Source organism: Oncorhynchus clarkii, chromosome 9 (assembly GCF_045791955.1).
Source record: "Oncorhynchus clarkii lewisi isolate Uvic-CL-2024 chromosome 9, UVic_Ocla_1.0, whole genome shotgun sequence".
Classification (NCBI taxonomy): Eukaryota; Metazoa; Chordata; class Actinopteri; order Salmoniformes; family Salmonidae; genus Oncorhynchus; species Oncorhynchus clarkii.
The window spans coordinates 49,355,544-49,369,265 of record NC_092155.1 but is presented as its reverse complement, the minus strand read 5'-3'; positions in this window follow the sequence as shown (position 1 = coordinate 49,369,265).

The following is a 13,722-nucleotide window of genomic DNA, read 5'->3' as shown; positions in this document are numbered from 1 at the left end:
GTACATAGCCCAGGAGGTCTATGCAGCTCATGCATGTTTCCCCCGATAAATCAAAGTAACTAGTGGATTTGTTGAGCTTTTGGGTGCCAGGAAAGCAATGCAGCTATATTATGTTTCCTAGACAAAGCCCTACTGTATTTTTATGACGCCAGGCCCGAACCAGTGCCAGGACATCTTTGCTGTGATGAATGCAGACCTGCTCGGACTGTGTTTACTTAAAATGTGAATTGATTGCTTTCTGTTCCCCGCAGTGCTAACTGAATGTTGTAGAGAAATGTTATGCCGAGGTGGAAGTTATTTCAAAGAGTAAAGAGTCATGGCACAAAGTAAGAGTTATTGCATAGAGAGACCAAAATAAACGGTTGCATTGATAAAGAGTCCATATTTTCCTCCCTCCGTCTAGGTGTCATTGACTTTAGTGCTGTATATCAGTGGAGGCTGCTGATGGGCGGCCGGCTCATAATAATAGCCGGGACGAAGCTAATAGAATGCCATCTAACACCTGGAAACCATGTGTTTGATGTATTTGATACCATTCCACGTATTCTGCTCCAGTCATTACCTCGAGCCCGTCCTCCCCAATTAAGGTGCCACCAACCTCCTGTGATGTACATGTATTCTTTTTATGTTATATTCTTTGTTAAACCGGGTAGTATCAACTTTTGTTGTAATATCAGCCACTGTGAGAACCCCTTTAAAAGGATTTTATAGCGATACATCAATCTTGATAAATGTGACCGACTGGGTTTGAAGCTGGGTTCACTTGTCTGCGCACTGTCTCTGTCTCTCTGTGTGTGTGTGTGTGTGTGTGTGTGTGTGTGTGTATGCATTTCAGTGAGACATAGATCATTTTGGTGTGTGCTTTGGCATGTCTCTGCATTACCTTGCACTGACCTGATAGTGTGACCTGTTTGGGAGATAAAGAACATACTGCTATCCAAACTAGACTGGAGGAATATATTTTGGGCCGGCATGTGAGGTACATTCTGTTCCATTTGATTTCTGTGTTTGTGGCCGTGTCCCAAATCTGGCTTGTCTACTGCTTACATCACTTAAAATGTATACTGTGTACTAATCGTACTACATGCTATTTAGAAGGGACAGTTTAGTACAACAAATATCAACAGGCTACTCATCCACACTGAGAAGGCATCATCAAATCAAATTGTATTGGTCACATAGAAGGCGTCATCGAATGAGCAATTGCGCTTGTTCCCCGCCATTCATTCATTTTTGTAGAGTGCTATTCTGATTAGCAGCTGTTGTCGAACACACTTGAGTGTGAAAAGACAATTCTCTGTGCATCGAATTCTACTAGATGAAAAGCCTAAATGAGTATGACATCCAGGAACTCCGCTCCAGACATTACCACGAGCCCGTCCTCCCCAATGAATGTGCCACCAACCTCTTATGGCGTGTACTTGTGTGTGCATGCCAGGAACACAGACCTGTCTTATTACATGTGTCCACCAGTATAGGTTTGGGTCCTGGAGAACTGGCTGTAAGATTCCCTTGTTCCCTTCTACTATGGCATTGTGGAATCTTTTATGGCTGGGACGTTCTTGAACAACAGCAATTTCATTTTGACCATTCAAGTTCTTTGGCCTGAGTCGTCAGTGAACAATTTACGCTTTAATCAAGTGAATGTTGATGGATCTGGTTGCTTACAGAATCTATCATTAGTGATACCAGAGGGACCTTAGCTAGGAGCAGTAGCAGAGATACACATGCTTCAATCCTTATGCTTAGAAAGCTTTACATTCATTAACAACGTACAGTTCCTGTATACACTTGTCCTCGTTAGCTAACACGCTGAACAGTGATATGTCGCAAATGTTCGGATTGAACCCTTGACCTTGATGTTGCCAGCACCATATTTCAGTCAATTGAGCCACCTGGAAAACTATGATATTGTACATCAGAGTTTGTTGGACTATATGAAACTAAAATACACTTTTGCTCCCTCAAGCTTCTTCATCGACCTGGCCAAGGCTTTCTCAAATGAATGGTTCTGGTTCACCAACCACTTCTCAGATAAAGTTCAGTGTGTCAAATTGGGGGGCCCGTTGTCTGGACCTCTGGCAGTCTCTATGGGGATGCCACAGGGTTCAATTTTGGGCCTACACTTTTCTCTGTATATATCAATGATGTCGCTCTTGCTGCTGGTGATTCTCTGATCCACCTCTACGCAGACGACACCATTCTGTATACATCCGGCCCTTCTTTGGACACTGTGTTAACAAACCTCCAAACGAGCTTCAATGCCATACAACACTCCTTCTGTGGCCTCCAACTGCATTTAAATGCTAGTAAAACTAAATGCATGCTCTTCAACCTATTGCTGCCTGCACCCGCCCGCCCGTCCAGCATCACTACTCTGGACGGTTCTGACTTAGAATATGTGGACAACTACAAATACCTAGGTGTCTGTTTAGATTGTAAACTCTCCTTCCAGACTCACATTAAGCATCTCCAATCCAAAATTAAATATAGAATCGGCTTCCTATTTCTCAACAATGCCTCCTTCACTCATGCTGCCAAACATACCCTCGTAAAACCGACTATCCTACTGATCCTTAACTTCGGCGATGTCATTTACAAAATAGCCTCCAACACTCTACTCAGCAAATTGGATGTAGTCTATCACAGTGCCATCCGTTTTTTCACCAACGCCCCATATACCACCCACCACTGCGACCTGTATGCTCTCGTTGGCTGGCCCTCGCTACATATTCGTCGCCAAACCCACTGGCTCCAGGTCACAGTCTTTGCTAGGTAAAGTCTCGCCTTATCTCAGCTCACTGGTCACGATAACAACACCCACCCGTAGCACACACTCCAGCAGGTATATCTCACTGGTCATCTCCAAAGCCAACACCTACTTTGGCAGCCTTTCCTTACAGTTCTCTGCTGCCAATGACTGGAACAAATTGAATATCTCCCTCTCTAACTTTAAGCATCAGCTGTCAGAGCAGCTTACCAATCAGTGTACCTGTGCACAGCCCATCTGTAAATAGCACACCCAACTACCTCATCCCCATATTGTTATTTATTTATTTTGCTCTTTTGCACCCTAGTATCGATGCTTGCAAATCCTCATCTGCACAATGCTAAATTGTAATTATTTCGCCTCTATGGCCTATGTATTGCCTTACCTCCCTAATCTTACTACATTTGAACACACTGTACATAGACTTTTTCTCTTGTGTTATTGACTGTGTGTTTGTTTATCCCATGTGTAGTTCTGTGTTGTTGTTTTTGTCACACTGCTTTGCTTTATCTTGGTCAGGTCGCAGTTGTAAATGAGAACTTTTTCTCAACTGGCCTACCTGGTTAAATAAAGTTGAAATAAAGTAAATTATACAGTATTGCATTCTCAATGGATTTTCTCTGTTGAATTACCAAACTTCCCTGACCATTGAATCCTACAGACATCAATATTCAATAACAGAGCTATGGATGTGTTCCCTTCTGATTATGCAGCTTAGACAAGTGGCAGAATGCACAGATTTAAGCAAACAGTTGTGCTCATTTATTCTACAGTCATGCACATATTAAACAGATATGTTTTTTTCCTAATGGTTCGATAAAACGAGCTGGAAAATATTTGCTCCTAATGTTGGAAAATGGAATGTGCACCGTGCAGCCATTTCTCTGTCATCTACTTTGAAAAGGTCAGGAATTGGCGCCAGCTAACTGGAGGTTGTGGTTTTTCAGATCGCTGTCTGTCGTTTCCATCGCCAGTGGTGGGATTCTTGAAATAGAATGAAACGGTTTAAGTCATTTGCCAGGATTCAAAGTTGTTTATGGAAGCTATTTGCCATTGAGTTTTGTCTATTATTATCTGGCATTGGATAGTCCTCGTTACTGTACAAGATGTTTCTGTTTGAACTAATCCATTTTCAAAATGACCTCCAAGGATGTACAATAGCAAATTTCCCTGTGAAATATACGGTAGGAAAAGCAGTATTGTAATAATCTGTGTGATCAAGGCTGAGGACCGAGGAGTTGACTTTGACCACGACTCAGCATAAAAAAAATTACTTTTATTCAGAAGTCTTATGACCTATATTGAAGGCCCAGAGTTTTTCCTGGTCAGGTCACATGGTCAGCAAAGCTCTGGGCCCTACTCACAAACTCCCAAAACCAGGGATTCCCAAACCTTTATGGTCCGCGACCCCAGTTTCATATCAACATTTTCTTGTGAACCCATCATGTAAAAAAAGTTAGGTAATGTTTACTTTTTTTATTTGGGCCATGACAAGCTATCAGTCTGACAGCATTTTGACAGTATTTCAATTTGAAGACAGTGTAGTTTGAAGTGACTAAAATGCATCAGAAAGGTATTGGTGGTTATGGTACCGGTACCCCCTGTATACAGTGCATTCGGAAAGTATTCAGATCCCTTGACTTTTTACACATTTTGTTACGTTACAGCCTTATTCGAAAATTTATCAAATAGTTTTTTCTCCTCATCAATCTACATACAATACACTATTGATACAAAGCAAAAACAAGTTTTTAGAAGTGTTTGCAAATGTACAATATATATGTTTTTATATTCACCTTTACATAAGTATTCAGACTATTTTACTCAGTATTTTGTTGAAACAGCTATGGCAGTGATTACAGCCTCGAGTTTTCTTGAGTATGACCCTACAAGCTTGGCACATCTGTATTTGGGGGGTTTCTCCCATTCTTCTCTGCAGATCCTCTCAAGCTCTGTCAGGTTGGATGCGGAGCGTTGTTGGACACCTATTTCCAGGTCTCTCCAGAGATGTTCAATTGGGTTCTTAAGGATATTCAGAGACTTGTCCCAAAGCCACTCCTGTGTTGTCTTGGTAGTGTGCTTAGGTTTGTTGTCCTGTTGGAAGGTGAACCTTTGCCCCAGTCTGAGGTCCTGAGTGCTCTGGAGCAGGTTTTCATCAAGGATCTCTCTATACTTTGCCCCGTTAATCTTTCCCTCAATCCTGACTAGTCTACCTGTCTCTGGCACTGAAAAACATCCCCACTGTCACACGCTGATCTGTTTCACCTGTTATTGTGATTGTCTCCAACCCCCCCCCCCCCCAGGTGTCACCCATCTTCCCCAATATCCCCTGTGTATTTATATACGTGTTCTCTGTTTGTCCGTTGCCAGTTCGTCTTGTTTGTCAAGTCAACCAGCGTTTTTGTTCTCAGCTTCTGCTTTTCCCATGCTCTCTTTTCCTCGCCCTCCTGGTTTTGACCCTTGCCTGTCCAGACTCTGAGCCCACCGGCCTGACCACTCTGCCTACCCTGACCCTGAGCCTGCCTGCCGTCCGGTACCATTGCCCCACCTCTGGTTACTGACTCCTGCTTGCCTTGACCTGTATATTGCCTGCCCCTGTTGGAATATTAAACCATTGTCAATTTGACGTGTCTGCATCTGGGTCTTACCTTGATTCCTGATAGTACGAACTGGCCATGACTGATCCAACAGACTCGGGCCAGCAGCACAACGCCATCTCCACCCAGGGAACCACCATCGGTAGGCACGAGGAATTGCTTTGTGGTCTTATGGAGGGGGTCCAAACGTTGGCTGAACGCCATGACGGGCGTTGGACAGTTTGCTGGAGCAATTCCACGGGTTGGCTGGGAGGCCGGCTACCATGGTGGTAACCCCCACAGCTCCTCAGCGACTCAGCTGCTAGCAGCACGGTCTCATCGGTCACTCCACCTTCTCAGGAGCCCCACTTACCTCCTCCGGAACGCTTCAATGGAGAGCCGAGCACCTGTTGGGCGTTCGTAGCTCAGTGAGCTCCTGTCTTCGAGCTTCAGCCCTCCTCCTTCCCCTCGGATCGCTCCAATATAGCCTACCTCATCACGCTGATGTCTGGGAGGGCTCTCACCTGGGCTACTGCCGTGTGGGAACAACAGCCGGCCATTTGCGCTAGTTTGGAGGGGTTTCGTGGGTGAAGTGAGAAAGGTTTTTGATGCCCCGTTCTCTGGGTGAGAGGCTGCCCACACGCTAATCCAGGTTTGGCAAGAATCCCGCAGTGTAACTGATAATGCGGTGGATTTCCTCATGTTTTCAGCGGAGAGTGCTTGGAATCAAAATGCACTGTTCGATATGTTCCTGCACCATGTCTCGGATGAGGTCAAGGACAGCTTGCACCCTGGGAGTTACCTACAGAGCTCGATTCCCTCATTGCTTTGACCATCCGTATCGATGGCCGATTATGGGAATGAAGGAGGGAGAGGAAATTGGATTTTGCTCGCACGCCCAGGGATCCCACCTTGCCTTCGAGTCATCCCGGAATCTCCCGACAGTCTCGATGCCCAGAGAACCCGATGCTTCCCAACTTGCCCCGAGGGCTGATGAAGACGGCAGAGTCACCGCTTCCTGAGCCAATGCCACTAGGCAGAGCTGGGTTATCGCCAGCAGAAAGGCAATACAGGATCGACACGAAGAGTTATCTGTATTGCGGGACTCTTGGTTATTTTGTGTCCTATTGTCCTTTAAAAAAACAGGCTCACCGGTAGGAGCGAGTACTCTGGTGGGCCATATGGAGAACATTCCTGCTTCCCCTGCTCACACCCCTTTTCAGCCATTCTGCTGTGGGGAGACCAGTCCAAATCTTTCGCGGTTCTCAATGACTCCATGGCCAACGAGAGCTTTTTGGACGCTACCCTGGGGTTCGAGCTTAACATCCCCACTCAGCCCCTCTCCATTCCCATGGACGTTAGAGGGCTGGACGGGCGCTTTATAGGCCGAGTCACCCACAACACTACTCCCATCAACCTACGTGTGTCAGGGAACCACAGCGAGGCTATCCAGTTCCTGCTCATCATGTCCCCTCAGCTTCCCGTGCTATTGGGTTTCTCCTGGCTCCAGCGATACGATCCCCTCATTAATGGACTTGGTGTTTTACAAAATAGTGCTATCTTCTGTATACCACCCCTACCTTGTCACAACACAACTGATTGGCTCAAACACATGAATTAAGAAGGAAAGAAATTCCACAAATGGATTTTAAGCAAAGCACACCTGAGAGTGCGAGGAGGAGGCATTGGACGTACTGGGCTGTGGAGGCGTACTGGAGGCGTACTGGAGACCTGGTGCGTAGAGCTGGCACAGATGGTGTCCTTCCTTCACCGCTTGCGTCTACTTCCATGGAAGGCTTTCGTCTCCTGCCATTATCTCTTCTCAAGTCCAGAATGTCCTTACCTCCTGGATATCCTCCCAGGCCCAGGACACCCTCTCCTCCTGTGCACTCTGCTTGGTCCTGGTGTGGTGGGATCTTCTGTCACGATCGTCGTGGTAATCATACTCGGAACAAGGTGCAGCGTATGTAGATTTCCATATGTTTATTAAACGAAACTCACAAAAACAATACAGCGCAACGTGACGTTCTGTAGAGCTCACAGGCATCAACACGAAAACAAGATCCCACAAAACACAGTGGGGAAAGGGCTGCCTAAATATGATCCCCAAACAGAGACAACGATAAACAGCTGCCTCTGATTGGGAACCATACCAGGCCAACATAGAAATAAATTAACTAGATCACCCACCCTAGTCACACCCCGACCTAACCAAAATTGAGAATTAAAAGGCTCTCTATGGTCAGGGAATGACAATGATTCCGTATGTGTTATTTCATAGTTTTGTTGTCTTCACTATTATTCCACAATGTAGAAAATAGTAAAAAGAAAGAAAAATCCTTGAATGAGTGGGTTTGTCCAAACTTTTGACTGGTACTGTACATGCCTACTTTAAGACCCTATGATCTGTGAACCGTACATGATACAGACAACACCTTGGTGTCATTATAATCCCAATAGTGTGCTCTAAAATATGGAGTATTGTCACGCCCTGACCTTAGTTATCTTTGTTTTCTTTATTATTTGGTTAGGTCAGGGTGTGACAAGGGTGGTTTGTTTAGTTTTGTATCGTCTAGGGGGTTTTGTATGTCTAGGGGTTTTTCTAGTCTAGGTGTTTACATGTCTATGGTTGCCTAGATTGGTTCTCAATCAGAGGCAGCTGTTTATCGTTGTCTCTGATTGGGAACCATATTTAGGTAGCCATATTCCTTGTTTATTTTGTGTGTTGTTATGTCTATGTGTAGTTGCCTGTTTCAGCACTCGTTGTTTATAGTGTCACGTTTGTTTTGTTGTTTTTGGTTAGTTTAAGTGTTCTTCGTTAATAAAAGAAGAATGTATTCTAATCACTCTGCACCTTGGTCTCCTCTATACGACGAACGCGACAAGTATTTATAGATTCCGTAATACAATTTTATATGCAAATTTATTAAACATTAAAACTATTAATGTTAATGTCTAAAAAGTACTAATTTTTGATTTAGTTAATTTTGTGACATATTATTTTAAGCATTACACTCTACAAGTAAATCCACTTTCCAGAGTGGGCTCTCTGCTGCTTTTAAAGTTATGATACATTTTATAAGCACAACCAATACTGTGAATGTGAAAATGGATTCAAAGGGAACTCCCTCTGCTGGTGTTTTGCTGAATATGCAATCCTACAATAGGGATGTGATCGGTTAATTACCTATAATGTAATTTCCCTGATATCAAATGGATAATTTCTTTAAAAGTACTAGAGAGCACACTCTTGAAATGTTATGTGTTTTAAATTAAGAGTAAATTGTTCCAAACAATGTCTAAAAGTAAGCTAAATCAAGATGCGGTTCATGTTTAATAAATGAATGTAGACATACTCCATATTTTAGAGTGCACTATAAGGGGTATAATGAAAACAAGATGTTCTATGTACCATGTACGGCTCACGGATTATAGGGTCTTGCAGGAGTTATGTACATGTAGAATATAAACATATAGACCAGCGGTTCCTAACCAAGGGTACTAGGACCCCATGGGAGTACTTGAAAAGACTCATGAGTCCATGGGGTTACTGGTAAAATGCACATGAGTGGGTACTTCAGGCAAACTCCAGGCAGAGCAAAATTCAGTTGGTGGTACAACCAAAAAAAGGTTGGGAACCACTGCTATAGTCCATATAGGTTTAAAAAGGGCCTAAAATAGCCACTTTCATCAAGATTTTCTCAAAAATGGTGGGAATTGTCAGAACAATCTGTGACACCAAAAATATTGCTCTATTACAGTAGGAAAAATAGGAATCCCAACAGTAGGAATCCCAACATCCATCTAAAAAAGGCAAAGGTTTGAAAAGCTGTAAGCCATTAAAATTAAGAATGTCCTGTCTGGTTTACATTAACTCTTGGCTTTTTGGGGTTGAAAGAACTGCAAAGTTTTCTTTCCTTGGCCTCATTAATCAAAAGAAGCCTTCAGGAGCTGTGTCCATGTGCCGTACTCTATTACAGGAAGCAGGAGTGTTTGTGTGTGGGTTTGGGTTTGTATGTAGGTGTGTGTGAGAGAGTAATGCACACATGTAGTCATGTATACACACACACACACATGCGCAAGCAGGCACACACACGGCAAGGAATTTATCATTTGTGGGGGATCACTGTGGGGAACAATCTATACTGAGCCTATAGCCATAGTAGAGATGTACTGGTGCTACAATGATCGTGTGTGTGTGTGTGTTTGCACGTGTGTGTGTTTGTGTGTCCTATTTAACCCTTGTGTTGTCTTAAGGGTCAAAGTGTAGCAGTGTAGCCTAGTGGTTAGAGCATTGGACTAGTAACCAAAAGGTTGCAAGTTCAAATCCCTGAGCTGACAAGGTACAAAATCTGTCGTTCTGCCCTTGAACAGCCCTTGAACAACCCACTGTTCCTAGGCTGTCATTGAAAATAAGAATTTGTTCTTAACTGACTTGCCTAGTAAAAAAAAAGGGTCAAAGATGACTCACCACTATGTTTAACAGCAGAGAAAAACTCCTATATGTTATTTTTTCAACTTGAAATTGGATGACTTTTCAAAGTGACCCCAACATTAGAAGATGTGAAACATCACATTTGTTAATATTTCCATTAAAGCTGTACACCAGCAGGGTACAAGGATTATCTTAGGGTCATTTTTGACCCGGCAGTTATAAAATAATTTAAACCACAAAGACACACACACACACACACACACACACACACACACACACACACACACACACACACACACACACACACACACACACACACACACACACACACACACAATGAGAAATTGATTGAACTCAGACAAAACTGAAACTTTCTTGTGCATGTGCAGCATCTCCCCTCCACAACCACACACATGACTCAAGTTCACAGACGAAATAAACAACATTTCAGACAAGATAAACAACATTTCCTACAAAATAAAAACGTCTTGAAAGCATTGTTACCTAATGGGAAATGCAGTCAGGGGCAATAAAGGTGATGCAGATGACAGTCCCCTGAGTTCTCTCTTTGCTGAAGCCATGAGTGCACTTTTCAGTGCCCAACAGGTCGTAGATCTGATTTTTTCAGATGTCCAGGAGGAACAAGAGAACAATGATTCAGGAGCGGAGGAGGTATCTGAGGAGGAGATGGGGAAGAATACAACCCAGAGCACGATGCATCATCTTCAGATGAAGAAGAAATCCCCCAAGCTGAAAAAGAGACATTTTTGTCAAAGAACAGCAGAATAACATGGTCCTTGTCACCATATGACGACCAGGGCAGGATGGCAGCACAACATGTCATAAGGATGACCCCAGGGCCCACAAGACATGCAGTTGCCCAGGACATCGCCTCAACATTCTACATGTTCATCACACGAGCCAATTAGAGTTGATTGATGTATGTTCTTCACGTTTTTTGTTTTGGATCTATTATCTTATTTCATTCGTATTTATTGATGTTGTTTATACACCTTGTGGGTGGGGGCAATGGTTAAAAAATGGGACTAGTATTTTGTAGTTGAATTCCTCATTGTACGGTATATAAGTGTATATCTCTATGTTGCCAAAAAAGTTCAAGACTGTTATTGTTTCCCTTCAATACAATGCATTCAAAACTACTTTCTGCACATTTCTGCTACTTTCTAAGGCTATACAAGTGCTCTCTTGCTAAAATAAAAATTATGTTTACACCTATGCAGTACCTTTAGCAATAATAATAATAAAAATAAACCTCTACTTTACTAAAGAAAACAATTATGACAGGTGTGTTGTAATAAAAACGAGTGGTGTCCACTGATTAAATGCAGTCTTTCTGCATTGTGAAGAGGGAAAACCCAGATATTCACAAAATGTGTGAATGACAGGTTGTATCTTCATGCAAAATAGATTTGGAGTTTAAAATTCAGTGAAGATGCTTTATTTTAAGGGTTTAGTGAAGGCGGGTCATTTCTTACCCTTAGGACAAGGGGAGTATACAGAATGTTAAGACTACACACGGGTTAAGTCCAGACCTGTTGGCTTGAGGACAGCACCTATAAAAGATAGGACAATACCATTGAAATGACAGAGGATCCTTGAGTCAAAGCCATTATCAAAATCTCAATGCTCTCTCTTCAAATCAGGCCTTTAGCCTAATCAATGGCGGTGCATTAAGGAAGGTACGAACCAGTATGAAGTGAACAGCCCAAATCTCTTAATAATCAGGTCCGACTGGCTGCTGATCTCTGTCTAAAATGTCGCAGAGTACCTGGTGTGTATCATAGACTTATGGTACACCAGCCAAGCATTTGCATTACGGTATCCATATAAGAACAGCCTCAGGATGTGTGACACCATTGTGGGGAATACTGCCTGCCTGCTATATCCGCAGCATCATCAGCACAGCAACGCTTGAGGCTTGAGGCATGTGTTCGAGTGTATGTCCTATTAAGAGACGTGCGTCAAAGGAAGCGTATGCATTCAGGGAAGTGGTTCATGGACTGTTGATTTTCTTCTTCGGGATAGGTGGGTCCCCCACGGGACAGTTGAGCTAATGTAGGCTAATGCGATGAGGTTGTAAGTAAGAAGAACATTTCCCAGGACATATACATATCTGATATTGGCAGAAAGCTTAAATTGTTGTTAATCTAACTGCACTGTCCAATTTACAGTAGCTATTACAGTGAAATAATACCATGTTATTGTTTGATGAGAGTGCACAGTTATGAACTTGAAAAGTTATTAATAAACCAATTAGGCATATTCGGGCAGTCTTGACACAACATTTTGAACAGAAATGCAATAGTTCATTGGATCAGTCTAAAACTTTGCACATCCACTGCTGCCATCTAGTGGCCAAAATCTAAATTGCAACGGGCTGCATAATATATTATGGCCTTTCTCTTGCATTTCAAAGACGATGGTACAAAAAAATACAATTTGTTGTTTGTTTTTTTCTTTGTATTTTCTTTTACCAGATCGAATGTGTTATATTCTCCTACATTCATTTCACATTTCCACAAACTTCAAAGTGTTTCCTTTCAAATGGTATCGACAATTTGCACATCTTTGCTTCAATGCCTGAGCTACAGGCAGTTAGATTTGGGTATGTCATTTTAGGTGAACATTTAAAGTAAAGGGCAGATCCTTATGAGGTTGAAGATGTCAACTTCCTTCATCCAGGACACACTGCTTTTCAAACCAAACACACTCCTGAAAACTGCCATCTTCAACAAATGTATGAACTTTTCAATCCCACTTGGCCGCACTCGGACCACAATGAACTTTCTGTTAATTTCCTTAACTGGCCCAGATTTGACTGCTATCTGGGACATAGTAAGCTAGTGATTTCCAGGTAATGAACAGCCTGTAAAATAGTATTTTAGTTCCAATGTTCTTCTATAAGTCTCCTACTGTACATGCAGCCGTGTACTTAAGGATTTGTTATTCTATAGATGAGCTCACATATGGCTTGCCTGGCACATCACTTGAGCACGCTATTACCTATAATTTCCCTCACTCAGCTGAAGTTGGCCCTTCTCTCGCTGCTCCCATCCAAGCACAGCAGTCGATGATTGATTACATAAAAAAATAGCAATCGCAATTCCCACAATTCCTTTCATGTCCAAAATGGCATTGACGTCTTGATTTATGTCAGGAAGTGTCCGTGTTGAGTTAGTGCAGTGTAGGTAGTGTAGTGTCTTGTCCTCAACAAACGTAATGTCCTTCAGGGGTAGCTACTATAGTTTTTTGGTCAGATGAGTGTCTTGTAATAGATGTGTTCTTTGTGTGTGTTCTTATGAGAATGTTCCAGTGGTTAGTGCTTTGGAAGCTCCCTTCTGTGGCTCTTGGTTCCCCCTGTTGCTACGTTTTCTACATGGGAGACTGAAACTAAGCGACCGACAGTCGCAATATGGGCTCTTCAGATGGCCCATTAATGAACAGAGTTGGTGCTCTCTCACAGAGTGCAATGTAAGGGTTACTCTGGAGACTTTAATACACTGGGAAGGCATTACAGGTCCATTAGCAGTAAGTAATCATGCCTTTTCTAGCCTGGAGCCCTTGTATCAGTACCATTGATGCACAGTCCATCAGTACGCTAGTAGCATGGATGGACGCTAGACTATATCCAACAGGTCACCTTTCTCTCCTTGTATTCCTGACAGTCCTGGTGACAGAAGCGAGGAGTTGATTCTCTTATCTCTGCCTCTTCGCATATTACTCCCTCCAGATCCTCTGTTCTGCTCTCTTTCTCTCGTTCTCCTTTCAAGGCCTATAACAACGGTAAATGTAATAACACCGGAAAATGTACAAATCTTTCTATTTGTAATAACATTTCCATGTTTTTATGTAATAAACCTGGTATATGTAATAACTTGCCAGTAAATGTTGAACTGTAAGCTTAATAATCAATGTTTTTT